Source organism: Pteropus medius, unplaced genomic scaffold (genome assembly GCF_902729225.1).
Source record: "Pteropus medius unplaced genomic scaffold, Ma_sr-lr_union100, whole genome shotgun sequence".
In the NCBI taxonomy this organism is placed as follows: Eukaryota; Metazoa; Chordata; class Mammalia; order Chiroptera; family Pteropodidae; genus Pteropus; species Pteropus medius.
This window is the reverse complement of record NW_024352787.1, coordinates 7,371,773-7,388,260: the sequence shown is the minus strand read 5'-3', so window position 1 is coordinate 7,388,260 and position 16,488 is coordinate 7,371,773. Positions and strand designations below refer to the sequence as shown.

At 31.9% G+C, this 16,488-nt stretch overlaps 1 protein-coding gene across 1 annotated transcript in view; it reads left to right on the top strand.

Annotated features, from left to right (window-relative positions):
• The first annotated feature begins 6,683 nt into the window (after positions 1 to 6,683).
• CD36 (CD36 molecule (CD36 blood group)) overlaps positions 6,684 to 16,488 on the top strand; it is a 265,165-nt gene continuing 255,360 nt past the window's right edge. The window contains exon 1 of the mRNA XM_039849422.1: positions 6,684 to 6,898. The gene's annotated coding sequence lies outside the window, so the exon portion shown is untranslated. The remainder of the gene's footprint in view (positions 6,899 to 16,488) is intronic.

The following is a 16,488-nucleotide window of genomic DNA, read 5'->3' as shown; positions in this document are numbered from 1 at the left end:
ACCCAAATTGCATTCATTCTAGCTCACTAGAATGAACACTTCAGAGCGTTAGTATTAATAAATGTTAATAAGACAAAGTAATCAACAAATTTTGACTTTAAACTATTTCCTGCTTTATTCTTGATAGTCAGAAACTCTTTTAACTACATCGTTAACTCTTAGCTTTCCAACCAGCAATTTCAAGTCAACAATTAGTTCCCTAGCCAAGTCAACCATTCTTATGCAGGATATTTTTATGCCACGTACCTTTTCAAAATCATGTTTTTTGCTGTTCTAAGAAAGTGCCCAGTTCTCTTATTGGAAGAGCAATTTCAGTAAACGTATTCCACGTACCTTGGTAACAGATATTATCTCACCCTTTGTAAATTCCTTGAATCATTCAAAGTAAACATAGTATCCAGGAAGATAAAATATTTCAGCCAAACTTCTATCCAAAGTCAGATATTTATGCAATTAAAAAAAAGATGCCATTCAGAGTCTCTTCTTTCAGTTACAGGATTCGGTAAGCATGCTTTTTAGAGCTACAAATATTTACTTTTCTTTCAGAGCAGCAAACATATTGCATGCACATTTATTCAGCATTTTGTGTTTTTCTTTGCTTTGATAAACAATGAGCATTGTTTGAATTAGAATAAAGTAAATCTCCACAGGTTTTAGGCTATGGAAAAGTATAAAGCGACTCCTGTGATGGTAAGAAAGAGACCATTTAAGAACTCTTCAATTTAATTACTTGGATTTTCTTCCAGAAGTCTATTAGAATCCTGTCTAACTCTGTTCCTTTCATTCTGATCTACCAGTTCAAATCATTGTTACCTGCTCTGGGGAAGAGAATGGAACTTAAGAGTTGCTTATATGTTATTTTGCCCTGAAATGTAGGTGCTGTTACTCTAAAGAAATATATTTTTAATTTTTTAAAGCAAAGCGAAGGGAACAAAAGTAGAATACAAGATCAAGTGACAGCAATTTGTTAAATTTCACCAACTGTTGATAATATTGTTTTTTTGTATCTCTCTGACTCAAAAGAGCATTTTAAAATTTAGTATAACTATTATAAATGCCTTAAAATACATTGTTTGGGGCACATGACTTAGGAAAGAATGACTTTGCAGAGTATATGCCAAGGATAAATGTTAGACTTGCCCGAATAAGAAGTCAAATAAATAATCATGAAAACGGATTCTGGAAGATAAAATATGTTCTTTAGTAAACATTTTTATAAACATTAAAGCCATTCTCCCAATAAAATTTAACTATGTTAAAGTTAGTTTAGATCGACTAAGGAAATAACATTTAAAAAGAAGCAATTTTAATTATGAACTTAATATTTGTATAAAAACACTTTCTCTGGGACTCAAAAGGGGTATAACCTCACTCTAGCTCACCTTAAAAGTCTGTAGGGAGATAAAGAGAACATCCATTAAGTGCTTGCTTTTGTTGTTAGGTTGATGTATAGCTGTCCATTCAAATTTGATTTAGTTTTAGTTATAGCATAAACTAGCACAGAAAAAGTCTTTGAGAGATGTATATGCCTACCTACTCTTGTTCAGGATGCATTCTGTTTTATTAGAGCTTCATGTACAAAACAACTTCTTCTATGTAGTTCTTTTGCATCATATGAAAGGAACGTTGTTTTGCTTCTAAAACAACAATTTAATGTGGTTCATAAGGCCCCAGTCAATTTTCTCAACAATCAGAGATGCAGTAGGAAATTTGCAAGGAATTTTCTGTCACCTTTTAATAGCTTGTTTACTCTGTTGTTCATATCAATTTAAATAAATGATTGGTATAAATAATTTCTGGTGTAACAGGACAGCAGCAGTTTGAATGTAAATTTCTTCATTTGCATTTTAAATGTAACTGTCTTGTCCCTAATCCTACTAATCCAACGATTTCGTAGAAGAAGACATGTTGTTGAGAGAAAAATGTCAAAGCCTTCAGGGATATGGATGGTTTCCACTGGGCTCTGCCTAACATTCTGAGAAAAAGGAACCAGAAAGATAAAAAATGGAAAACCTATTCTCCTCATCAGCCAAGCACTCAGGAGTGATATAAATATATATTTTTTAAAAATGTTTTTATTAGTTTGTTAAAATTGTCTGAGTGGAGCTTTCTCTATTTTTATACTTGATCCCATAGCTCCAAAGCTACTAGATGAGCAACTTTGATTAGCTCACCCCAATAAATGGGGTAGAAAGTATATGGTATAAGGAACTTATTCCTTTTCTTGAAGAAAGAAAACCAGAATTTAAGCTAATGAGAGTGTTACTATCCACATAATTATACTAAATTTTTTGGTGGTAATTTAAGTTTTTAAATCATTGAAGTATAAGTTATATACAACAAAACTCACTAGTATTAAGGATTGTAATTTAATGAGTTGTGACAAATGTATACAGTGATATAACCACCAACACAACCGTGGTTCAAAACATTTCTATCCCTCCAAAAATTTCCTTTGAGTACTTTTTCCTTCAATCCTCTCACTCCAAATACTGATTTTCCTGTTGATAATAATAGATTTTCCTTTTCTAAAATTCATAAAGTGGATTCATAGAGCTTATATTTCCTTATGTATGGTTTCTTTCATTTTGACAGTGCTTTAGAAATTCACCAATATTGCATGTGTTGGCATTTCATTCTTTCATTTTGTTGAGTAACTGTCCACAGTAGTATTTTTTTTCTTTTGCCATTGCTATGTTTCAACCTCACCTATACATCTTATACTTTAAAACATATGTTTGCAGCTGTGTACTTATATCAGCCTGTTTTCTGACTGTAGAATTTTGGGAATTCAAAACCCTTCTTTCATTTTGTGTTCATCTTCTCTCTGTTCTTTTCAGAACCTCAGGCCCAGAGGGTCCACGAGCCACAGAGGCTTATTCACAGACCTTGAAACCTAATAGGGTTTGCCCAGTTGAATTTGGAGGGAACTGAGATTCAGAGAGGTCATATTACTGTATGAATAGGAACATAAATCCATCTCATTATAAAGTCACTATTTTTTTTTCTTTTATTATAGTACTTTTTTGGTATAGTGTGTTATATAGTAAGCTCTTTAATAAAGGGAATATATTAATTCCTCAGGAGAGTAAGATATTTTGTGGATAATATCTAAGAGTAAATTATTTTTTATAAAATGATTGAATGTCATTAAAAATATATTTAACAATGATTTCACATAAGATATAGAACATTTCTTCATTACTTAAATTTACAATTTTAATAAATTTTGACATTAAAATATGTTTTAATGTGTTTAAGATCTTTATATAGCTACTTAGGAGGATGAGTATGAATGTAGCTTTTGAATTTAATAAATCAAACAAGATAGAAATAGGAAATCCAAAGGTGTAGATGTATAATGTTCACTTAAAAATGGCCAAGAAATTTTATAAAGACTGCCTAGAATTATACCTGATTATTTTACAAGGGCAATAAATAACAACTTCTATTTTCAGTGGTCTGACATAGCTTTTCAGGTACTAGTGTTTTATGAGTGATCTTTTTGTTTGTTTGTTTTTCTTTTTTTTCTGGTATCTCCATTTCATTAGTTCACTGTAGTTGTTATTATTTATTATTATTATTATTATTATTATTATTATTATTATTATTATTAATGCCATTGCTATGTTTCAACCTCAGCTATATAGCTTATGCTTTATTTAAACCATGAATGGTCAGTTTTCTAGATCTAAATGCTAAACTCATTTCTCCTGTGTAAGTTCTCTTTAGAGATATATAAGGAATTGTCATTTTAAAAAAATGATGCTTTGTAATAATCACAATTTCTCAATTGGGTGAAGGGTATGAGGTAAACTTTCTATTGAAAAGAATATGTCACTAGTAAGACTAATAGCTGCAGAGAAAACAGTGTCTAAAAATAACAAATATTTATTTCCATATTTGTCAAATATATATTCTGTCCTTTGATCAAGTTCTTTGCCTAGGAACTAGTTCCTTTCTTACTATTGAATCTTGTTTTGTCTATTTGATAATCAGACAAAAAGGTATTAATGGTGGCTTTGGACTATCCTTTTACTGACCATCAATTTACCACGAATTATTTTTTGGGAATTCTTATAAAAATTTTATCTATCTTTTTAACTTTAGAAATTGTCTTTTGATGATCAACCCATAACTATTATTATGACAATAATAATAGCAACAATAATAATACATATACTGTTTAAAATGTATTATTTAGCTGACCATGACATCATTATTAGAAATCTGGTCAACAGATTTATATATGCAGTCTAAATTTTGTACTATAATTCCACTATTTTTATGAACTAGCTAATATTTATCTAGAACTTACCATGCTAAATAAATTATCTCATTTGTTTCCTGTAGAACCTATGGAAGAACTCTCCGCTGAATTAAGATATTTATTTTGTGCTATATGCCATTTACTGGGAAGGACACTAGAGATACACAGTTCCCTGCCTTTAGAATGTTTAAACACAAAGAATCATGGAATGTCCGCCACCCAAAAAGTGTTGTAAAATATTGATTTAAAACACTAGCAATTACATTTTTGAGATTCATTTACAATAAAAAGAAAAATCTTCCTAGACTTTAATGCTAGGGAAAAAAAAGGAAAGAAAAAACATACCTTGACAAATTGGTAGCCCTGTTTAGAAAGTTTATGAGATTGTAACTTTAATTTTAAATGTAGAGAAACGGACTCAAATACATAGAAAATAAGTGGTGAATTGAAATTGTGGGCTATGCCCAATGTTGTAGTTTCGTTAAAAAATCTTGCTAATAAAATTATTTTCCCATTCTCCCTTCAAACCATCTCTTCAATTGCCTTTTATTCTTTCTTTCTTTTTTTCCCCACAACCAGTTTAAAGTTTTAATGACACCTATGTATTTTAGGTGAGAGTTCCTTGGAAGCAGAATTTCAGATAGGAATTTAGTGAACAAGATTTATTTGGAAAGTGATCTCTGGTACAGAAGAGTGAGAAAAGCAGGAAAAGACAAAGAAAAAAGGCTGAGCAAGGATAGAGTCTCAACTGGAGACTTACTTTACTGTGATTGTGGGAGACTCTGAGGAGCACAAAAATTTTTCAGCCCTTGAAACAAAGGGGCAACATTTGCTACCTTGTGCCCATCAATCTTGGTTGGAGGGCAGTTTTCCAAGAAACTGACAGCTCTGAGGCACTTACAGTCAATTCTCAAAGCAGCTGGGAGATGGGTACAACAGCAGGCTAGGGAGTTCTAGACCCGGCACCTACACCATCCACTATGAGTGTATGTTTTAGAGCACCTACAGTCTAATGCTGTGCTCAATACTATCAGTTGAGTTTCTTTTAATTCACATTTGTGTAATACCCATGGTTGTTTCGAACATTTAGTGATTGTTCATGACTCAGTATAAGATTACCTAGGAGATCAATTACTAGTGAGCCAGAAAAATTATTTTGTAGAAAAAGGTTAGTTTCTGCCTGATTGAGCAGTGACTTATTTGGAAATACACCCAATGCCTTGATTTTTCAGTCCTTTAGTATAAATTTATGCTAAAAATGCTGCCTATATAATTATAATAATAAAGCCTATGTAAACTCTATTTTTATGTGACCTTTTATTCCTAACTATTGTGTGGTTTGCAGCACAGAATTATCAGAAAGTGTGGAACATGATCTAGGGGTTTTTCCATCTTAAAATGATTGCTTCAAACCCATGGTATGTTTAAATATTTTTGCCATTTTCTTTTGTTCTTTATCACTGAAGCAAGAATGAGGCCTAGTGTACAGCACACTTTCTTATAAAAAAAATCATTTACACAAAACTTTTATCTGAAGTAAACATTTGATAAATGTGAATTGAATCAATCTTGTTGGGTTGGGATAGAAAATGCTAAATTTCACAAAATAATTCTCTTAGATAGAAGATATGTCACACTCTTGATTATATCGATGCATTTAGAAAAAGATTTTTTTTTCCCAGTAAGGCATTTTTGCTTGAGAAAACACAAAAAGCAGAAGTTTTTTGTTGTTTTCCTTCTAATTTGCTTCTCTCTGGTTATGTTTACACTGACAACTGAAATAGCAGAGGCCAATACTGAGATGACTGGTTGACTGCTAAATGCAGTGTCTCTGCCACCCTTGTGTATATGAAGGGGTATCAGCATTTCATTTGAAACAATACATCACTTTGGGTTTTATCCTGTGATTATCTAAATTAGGGTCTATATTTAGATGAGAAAATAACAGCCACAACAACCCACAGTTTAGTAAAGCCGAGGATAACTTTAAAAGAAAAGTCACAGATGAAAGAACTCTGAGCTTCCCTCATATATATGCTCTTACAGGCTTTTGTTTACCAGCCACATTTTAGAGGAAAATGAGAGTATTTCATCCAGAATAGAATACACAACTATAATTCAGAAGAAGAATATGGAATGAAAGTAGAAAGAATGAGGAAGGCTATTGAAGGCAAATAAGATTCTATTATAAAAAATATAGCATAAGATAATATTTAATGATTTAATTAAATCATTAAATGGTTAGGTTTCAGTTCTAACAAAGGTAACATTTGCAAAATTAGATAACTAATAACAAATAAAGTTTCTTCCCCCCCCCCCACCCCCCCCCCCCCACCACCCTGGGCCTCTTAAGAAACCACAGCTTATTTATAGACATTGGGAGGCAGTTATGTGTATCCTTTTGCCCATAGCACCACGTTTTAAGGACATTGCATTTCTTTGAGTCTTAGAAGACATTGAAAATAGTTTCAGTGAATTTTTTTAATTAAAGATTAAGGATGCTTTGAAAATATAAAACAAATATATACAATTTAATACACCATTTGGGACCTAAACAATTTCAAAAAATTGTAGAGCTTGTCATGAGGACCAACAGAAATATACCATACCTTTACAGCAAACAAAAAGGTAAGTATAAGTTTTATAATTTCATTCCTTGGAGCTAATAGAAAAGAATTTCTTAGAGTCTTTGCACTGATTTTGTTTTTCTATTAAAATGTAGCAAATTTGAGAAAATGATATATTAGATATGAATTTAATGTACGCCATATAAGAATTTTCAGGGTTTGAATATTTTATTATATTTGTCCTGATTTACTAAAATAAATAAGGTATCATCTTGTCTATCCAGAATTGTTAGACCATTGGATCATTTAGAGAACAAATATCTTTTAATTAGATGAAGATTTATCCCTTTGCATACTATAGCGATTTGCTTCAAGTTGGTATTATTTTTTGAGAATTTTTTCTAAAATTTGTGTATGTATGTTCTTAGAGTGCAGAGTGTGATGAATATAATTTAGAAATTAAGCATCATTTGAGAGTATATATCATGGACCTTGGCACTGACCAGTGGTTAGATTTCTACTTTTACCATTTAGCAGCTTTTTAAAGAAAGCTGCTTAAATTTTTAATTTTTTAAATTGAGATATAGGGATAATGTTACACCTCCAAGAATTGTTCTCAAAATTAAGTTCAATTGAGCTTACACAAGGTTCCTAGCACTCATCCATTCCTTAAATGATTCAGGATCATTATTGTGAATATCAGTTGAAAGATTAGGATTATTTGACCATATTACTGATTAAGAATAGTGCTCTTGTAAATTCTTTGTCTGATTTAACTTATTCTCATTCTTTTGTCATCTCTCCTCCTATTTGCTCCCTCTAATGTACTGTGAGCCTTGGAAAATAAAATTAGAAAGAAAAAAAATTGTTTAACCACTATGCTAATTATCAATAACTGTGCTGTTCAATACAGTAGGCACTATCCACATTTTAATTTTTAATAAAATTAAGAATCCACTTTTTTAGTTTCACATTTTAAGTATTTGAAAGCCACAATAGCAGAGAAATAGCACCATCACCACAGAATGATCTATTGGACTATTTTGATCAATGTTTAAAGCTCTGTTGTGGAATTCTAAAGATGAGTAAAACGTGGCTCTTGTGTTCATATAACTTAAGTTTAGTGAAAGAAATAATATATTTTGGGAAGGTCTTTGGAAGATGTAAAAAAATTAATAATGCAGATGATGGCTATTTTAAGAACATTGAAGAGTAATAGTAAACAGCTCAAGATTAAAAGAAGAAAGAAATGATTGAGATAAAATCTAAAGCATAAACATTTGTGATCTTCCCAGTACTTGAAGGATGTACTAACATGGGCCTACTTGAAGGAGGAAAGAAGGGGAAGGGATAATTTTATTTAGTTTTTTAAAATGTTTAGTATTTCACAAAATTTTTACTGTGAATATATATTATTATAATACAAATCAGAATTTTATTTTTAAAAAATCATGACCTTTGTAATACTTAGAGCTTTGTGTTCCTCTCCCTATCTCCAAATAAATTTCCTGGAATCTATTTCCATTCTTGTCTTTTTAAGTTATACCTCACTGTAAGAAATCTTTCTCCTCTTGTCCAAGACTAATGTATTGTTCAGAGGTCGAATGCTGTCCCTTTCAATCTCACCTTAGATATTGCCTCATATTTCATTTTTTTATTCCCTGACTTAAAATATAACCTTCTCTATTATTTTCCCTTTTGCATAAGATTCCTATATCACACCTGTTTGATCCAACTTTTTTTGTCACTTTCCTTTCTTTTCAATTTCCTCAAAGAATGGCCTTCATTTTTTTCTCACAAATTCCTCACTTACAATTTGTTCTTCAACTCTAAAATACAATTTTTCTTTCACTATTTAGTGGATATGTCTTTTTCCAAGGTCTCCAAGTACCATTGTCAGCAATTACTGTTGTCAATTTTCTAGACCTTTAAAGTCCATCTCTTTCTTGGTTAAAAATATTGACCACTCCATTCACCTATGCTGATGACTCCCAAACCTGTCTCCAACCCATGTCTCTCTTTATCTATCCATCTATCTATCTATCTATCTATCTATCTATCTATCTATCTATCTTTCTATCATCTATCATCTATCTAGACCATTAAATGTTTCCACAAGGATGTGCCATATACAATTCAAATTTTGCTTTAACACAGATGATCTCCAAATCCCCTCCTCTTACTCTGCAGATATTTATCTCTTGGTCAGTTGCACCAACATCTGTTCACTTTATCATGCTAGAAGCTTAGAAAACTCTCTTCTGTGCCCCAAATATATTTGGCTTAGCAATGGCTGATATCCCCTTAAAATTCATCCAATCCATCCTTTCTAATCCCACCATTATTAACTTCATGCAAGAGTAAATTTAGTCACAAAATTTCTGTTCTTCAATTATCATCCTTCTCCCATTCATTCCTCATACTGCTCTCAGAGTGGTCTTTCTAAAATTCAAATCAGTTATACCATTCTCTGTTTTCTTTTCTACTTCCTTTTAACTCTTCTGCTAAACCTCTCTGTAGTTTCTCTGCATTCCTAAAAGACTGTTGCTTAAATAATTGTGTTACTTGTTAAAACAAAGCAAAGCACAGAATTTCTAAGATTTAAGCCCCACATCGAGAATCTTCAGAAAAGCGTCCAGGTATGACACTTTTTCTTCAGTTTCACACACCCTTCAGGGTGTTTCACAGCCACTACTGCTCCTACCAACATGCCACTTCTGAGGTAAATTATAATTAAGTATTATAAAACAATTGAAACTTTAGAGAGAATATGAGAAAATTGGTAAGGAACGTTACAAAAACAAATACCTATTAGGTTTATTATTTCAAATCTTATTGTTTTCTTTGTTTTAAATCATATTTTTTTAGGCCAGCATTTTACATGAAGAGAAAGTAGGCTTCCTACACAGCTATTCCACTGCTCTGCTAGCATGTGAATTAACGAGCCAAGAACAATGTAGCTCAGATCTTTCCACTGGTCTTCCTCTGTGCAGATGCTGATGCCAGCCTCTGGCAGGACTTCAATTTTATTATGGATACATGATCCACATCTAAAGATCTAATAAAAACCTGGGTTAGCAGGCATGATCCTGGATAATCTGAAAATTATATTTTAATTTACTATAAAATGTATGTGAATGACATGGCACTGCTTTTAGAACAGCAGTCCCCAACCTTTTTGTCACCAGGGACCAGCACTCCTATGAGAATTTAATGTCTAATGAGCTGAGGTGGTGATGCTAGGGCTAGAGAGAGACTGCAAAGGCAGATGAAGCTTTGTTTGCTTGCCCACCGCTTACCTCCTGCTGCACGATCCAATTCCTAACAGGCCACGGACCAGTACTGGTTTGCGGCCTGGGGTTGGGGATTCCTGTTTTAGAAGAATTCAATGAATATTCTCTGGCCATTGAGAATAAGAAAGTTGCTCTTGAAAATGGAACTAGGACTAGTTTCAACAGACAATTGGCTCAGTGGCCTACTTATCATCAAAATCATCAGTGAGAAGGGCTTATTATTAGTCTCAAATTACTCTGTCAAATAATTTCTAATGTTCTATGTTTATTTATGCCAAATAACAACTTATAGAAAGTCAGTCTGTTTAAAAATATGAAGATAAGTTTTGCCGCTAATTTATATGGGTTGGGCAGGGCCATGGGAAAGCCACTTTAATAACTAGATGGTCATTGAAAATCTTACATTTTAGAAAATGTTTATAAAATATATTGTCTCAAAAAAATAAAACGTGTCTTTATAACGTGAGACTGATCCCATAAGTAGTATATAAAACATAGTTTTATTTCTTTAGGTCACATGCAGATTGAATTATAGCATAAGCATGCCTACTCACTGGCCCTATGTGTGCGCCTGTGGTACATAATAGCAATAACAACCTTGAGTTATACCATAGAACCAAATATTTCTTGATTTCTAAAGCATTCTTTTCAATATAGTTTCAATGTTATAGTTAATTTAATTACAATCGAAGTCGTTTTTAAATTCTAAAATGAGTGTCCTCTGAATTATAACCTTCACCAGCAAGTATATTTATTAATCACAGAGCCAAAAATACCTTTAAAATCATGTAGTTTATTTACAAACCTGTTTATGGATTAGCACCACCTGGGAAAATTTTTTTAAAAAAGAGTGCAACTCTCTAGGACTTACCTAAACCAATTAAAACCTGCAGATCAGGGTTTTAAAGAAATTCCTGAGATATTAACAATGCTGACAGAAGCCAGTTTGGGAAGAACAAATTCTTTCCTTACCAATCAGAAGACTGAAGTCCAGGGAGACAGAGAGACACTCCAAATATGTAGCAGAGCTGAGATGAGATCCTAGTATTCTTAACTCCCAACTCAGAGTAATTTCTGGAACAAAAAATAGAGAATTCCTAAATAAAAAACTCCAAGAGTTACTTAAAAGAGTGGAAAACATGCATTTATATTATTTCATATGATGAGTATCTACTAGGAATAAACTTTTCTGCTTTTATCTTAGATGCTATTGGATGAGATTCTGAGTACTTTACATGTTTGCTTGAGATTCGCTGCCATAAATTGAGGCCATGCTAATAAATGTATTACTTGCGGCAAGAACAAGGCATATTATTGTCAATAATAATAATGTGTTTTATAATAATACTTTACTTTTTTATATTTCTGTAAGAAAATACAACATTTCCTTCAACTTTTAGCTTTGTGGTTTTACAAGCTGGATTTTCAAGTGACATAGAAATTCAACATTATGTTCTAAATATATTCACTTGTTCCATAATACAACACTCCTAAAATATGAGCAATCACTTTTTATGCTGCTGCAAAGCTACAATGATGCAAAATTCTTGCCAAGTCAATGGGTTTAACTAGAGCAGCCATTACATGAATCATAAATCATGACCAAGGGCTCATATAATATATATTTTGGGGGTACTGTAAATAAACATGCATTAAAATAAAAGCTAAAATCTATAAAAATCTTTATTAATTTCTGCCTGTTGATATCCTTCAGTTTTTCCCTTATACCTCAGTGTTGATAATAAGCAATCTGAAACACTTATATGGTTCAGAATTCAGCTCTAAGTGCTTTTAGTAGAATATCATTATAGGTCCTTAAAACATGATTTATTTACAATAGTATTATTTACTCTCATGTTGAATTGAAATTGCAACTTTTTCTATGGAAAACAATTGCTATTCTATTATTTGCTGGTTCTAACAACTACATTAAACTTTCATAAAGCAGATAATCCCTTTAATTTTGTGACTGTGACAATATCTTTTAAGATATATCAGTTGGGGCACTTTCCTGTTCCTAATGAAAGACAGAGGAATCTTTCTTTGGTCAGTCATCACAGTGCGCTTCAAAGTTTTCTTGTAAAGCTCAGTCATCGTGCTTTGAAACTTTGACAGTACCAACGCTGTTCCTAAACAAGATTCAGCATCAATGTGACCACCGCATGTTGAAGGTAGAAATAGAATATCTCATAGGAGTTTTTAGCTACAAAAGTCTGTATTATTTTGAAATTGAGAGGTGGGCCCCATCTGTACTGGCCCTTGCTGATGACTTAAAATTTCTAATGCCAATTACTTCTGCCATCTTTAGATTGCTTTTAAAAGCAAACAGGGTTTTCTAATTAATGAACGTTTATCCTAATTAGTAAAAAGAATAATCAAAATACTGATGTGCTGAGCATTGCAATTGATCAAGTAATGTGAGTGAATACTCTTTGTTACATCAAACCTGGTTATAAATGCCTGATGTAACATCTTCAACATTCCTCTCGTACCCGCTTGAGTTCTCTGGTCTTGCTTACCATCCTTAGGGGTCAGAAATATAATAGGAATGATTCAGATTTTTAATAGTTAGGGCTTTATTGATTTTTTTCCTATTACATTGTCAGAAAAAGAGACAAAAATAATTAGTGAAATAACCCAGTCTATTTAAATTTACTCTGAGATGTTTTGTAGTTATTATGTAGAAATGACTTTGTCCCAGTTCTTTAGGGAGTGTGACATTGCTTATGTTTTAAAACAATTCTTTTAAATATGGAATAAAATAAAAAATATGTAAAACATGTGTAAGGTATTAGAAGTGATGATTCAAATGCACATCCTTGATTTAAGAAAATGATTATCATTCCTATTGCAGTCTCCTTTGTAATCCTCCTGAATTTCATTCCCTTTTCCCTCTGCTCGGAGGAAATTAAATAATAAGTTTTGTGTTTAACATTTCTTTGCTTTTTGCATTTTACTACATATCTTTGTATGCCAAAACAACATAATGTTTAATATTTGCATGATTCTAAATAAGAATTATAATGTACAAAACTATCTATGATTTGCCTTTTAATTTTATTAGACATGTTCTAGAAACTCATTTTTATTGTTAAAATGACATATCAATACATTGTCTTATTAAATACAATATCAATATATCACAACTCATTTATTGATTTTTTGCTAATGTCCATTTTATTTTGTTTCCATAAATATTCAATCCTGTTATGAGTACTTTTGTCTAAGTACATTGTGCTGGTTCTCTAGGATAAATACTCACATGATGAATTATTGGGTTACAGGTTCAGCTGTTTGTGAGTGTTGATTTGTTTTCTAAAATGCTTGAAGCAATTGGTACTCACATCATCATTTTATAAAAGTCTCATTTGCTTTGAATCTTACCAATACTTGACATTATCAGACTTTTATATTTGCCATTTCTGTAGGTATGAAAATGTATTTTGTGGTGATTTTAATTTTCATTTCCCTGATTAATTTTTAGGTCGAACATAATTTCATGTTTATTTACTGTTTACGATTCCTCTTCTATGATGTGCCTTTACTTGGTTTTTGACACTTTTTTTGTTGGGTATGTGTGTATATTGTAGATTTGCAGAATTTCCATAATATTTTGGATACTACCTCATATTTTCCCAGTTATTGGCTAGTGTTTTACTTTCTTTATGCTATCTTTATACCATAAAACTTTATTAATCATTTTCTTTATGTATGTAACTTTGTGTCTTATTTAAGATAGCCTGCACTGACACCATAAAGATAACCTATGTTATCCATTAAAAGTTTTAAAAATTTCATCTTTAAATCTTATACAACTAATTTTTTATATATAATCTGAGGGAGAAGTTCAATTTCATGATCTCATAACATTAAACAGTAGTCTCAGTACCATTTATTGAAAACTCTATCCTTTCTCTACTGACCAGTAATGTCAATTCTATCATAAATCAAATTTCCCATTATGTGTAGGCTTTTTGTTGGGGGAGGGAAGAGAGGACTTTTCAGTTTGTTTATCTTAACCAATACTGGATTATCTTAATTACTATAACTTTATAATACTTTTTGATATTTGGTAAGGTAATTCTTCCCACATTTTGATCTCCCTCAAGAGTATCTTACCTATTCTTGGATCTTTGTATTTCCATATATGATTTTGATTTAGCTTTTTAAATTCAAAATATAATATTTGGAATGTTAGCCGACATTGATCAAAGTATTGATGTTTATAAAGAATTAATATCCCTACAAATGATGAGACTCTAGATTCACCGTTCATGTATCCAATTAAACAGATAGTACAGTTTCCATATACCTAACTTTATACCATAGTTTTCCTTATTATTAACATATTAATATGGTACATTTTTTATACTTAATGAACCAATATTGATACAGTAATAGTAACTAAAGTCCATAAATTATTCAGGTTTTTTTAGTTTTTACCTAGTGTCTTTTCCTAAAAGTTTCAAGATCCCATTCAGGATACCACATTACATTTAGTTCTCATGTTTCTTTAGGCTTTTTTTTCTGTGACAGTTTCTCCAACTTTGTTTTTGATAACACTGACTGTTTTGAGAATTACTATTCAGGTATTTTGCAGAATGTCTCTCAGTTGAGATTTGTCTGATAATTTTTTCAAGATTAGACTGAGTCATGGATTTTAGGGTGGAAGACCACAGAGGTCACATCATATCAAGAATACTTATTATATACATGATTTATCACTGTTGACATTGACCTTGATCACCTGACTGAAGTAGTGTTTATCAAGATTCTCTACCACTGTGAAGTTACTCTCTTTTACTCCCTTCATTTCTATTCTGTACTTTTGGAGGGAAGTCACTATGTACAACTCATGCTTTAGGAGTGGGGAGTTACATTCCCTCCAAAATTACATTTTCTAACTGCTTTTCTCCTGGCGAATAAAAATTAGTATTAAAACAAAACAAAACAAAACAAAAAAACCCCAGCAAATTGCTGAGTTGTCTCATTATTTGTCTATTTTTTAAAATATAGACAATAACATCATCTGCAAATAACATCAGTTTTGGTTTTTGCATTTTGATACTTATTTCATTTCTTTTTATTGCTTTACTGCGTTGGGCAGATGCCTGAGGACAATACTTAAATAGTGTCGATATTGGATATACCTATCTTTTTTCCTGATTTATCTGCATTTAGTTTATAGTGGACCCTGGTTAATTGTGCCCAAGAGTCTTACAGAAGCAATTATAGAAAATGAATTTTCGAACCAAATGTGATAGATTGTATCCTGTTGCAGCAATTAAAAATTCTTTCCCCAAATTCAACTTTAGTAGCATCAAATTCTTGCCAAGTGACCCAAAATATAATGACAGATCAACTTTATGACAACTAGGAAGTATATGTTTTCATGTTTGTGAAACTCTCTCCTCTCCTACCTTCTATGTCTTACCTGGTTCTCCTCCCTCTTTGTCTCTGGCAGTCTTTCTCTGCCTTATTCCCAAGTCCTCATTCCCTTTTAGGCTTTCTTCTTTCTTCAAACTTTCTTCTCTAGGTATTTCCATTACCCTTTTATTTCAACTTTGCCAGTATATTTCTTTTTTATATGCAGTCTCTCTAAACCCTATACCCACATTCCACTGCCTGTAAGATACATACAGCATTACTCAATTAGACTTGTCCAAGATCCAACTTATTTTTTTTTCTCCACATCAGTCCTTCCTCCCAACATTCATATACATGAATTCCAGTATACCTCTCCCAGGTACCAGGCTCAAAACCTTGAGGTAATTTTTACTTCTCACTTTCATGCATAAAAAAAAAAAAGTATACAGATTATGAAACTGGGCTAGACCCTGAAGCTATAATGATAAAGAAGACACAAGCCTTGAGTTCATGGACAGCTCACAGACAAGTGACCATCTCTCCTTCCCTTCAGATAATTCCAAAGATCCACAATAACTCCTGTCCATTTCTTCTTTTTGATTCTTACTATCTCTATTAAGACTTAAAGTTGCCTTACATTCTACTTCTGTTTCTCACAATGACATCCGAAACATAACCTGTATACTTGAAAATCAGCCTTTCTACAACAGCTCTTGTACTATTTCAATCTTACTAAAATATATTCATCTAGGTGCCTTAAATTTCTGAACCTCACATTCAAAGCCCTCCTCAAAATGATGTTATTTCTGTGTATCATCATTTCCTTATTAAACGTCCCAAAACTCATGTATTAAATCCAGTTGATATGACTTGACAGTAAAAAGGAATTTAAAATGAATTTTTATGCGATACAAGATTTTTCTTTCTTTCTTTCTTTCTTTCTTTCTTTCTTTCTTTCTTTCTTTCTTTCTTTCTTTCTTTCTTTCTTTCT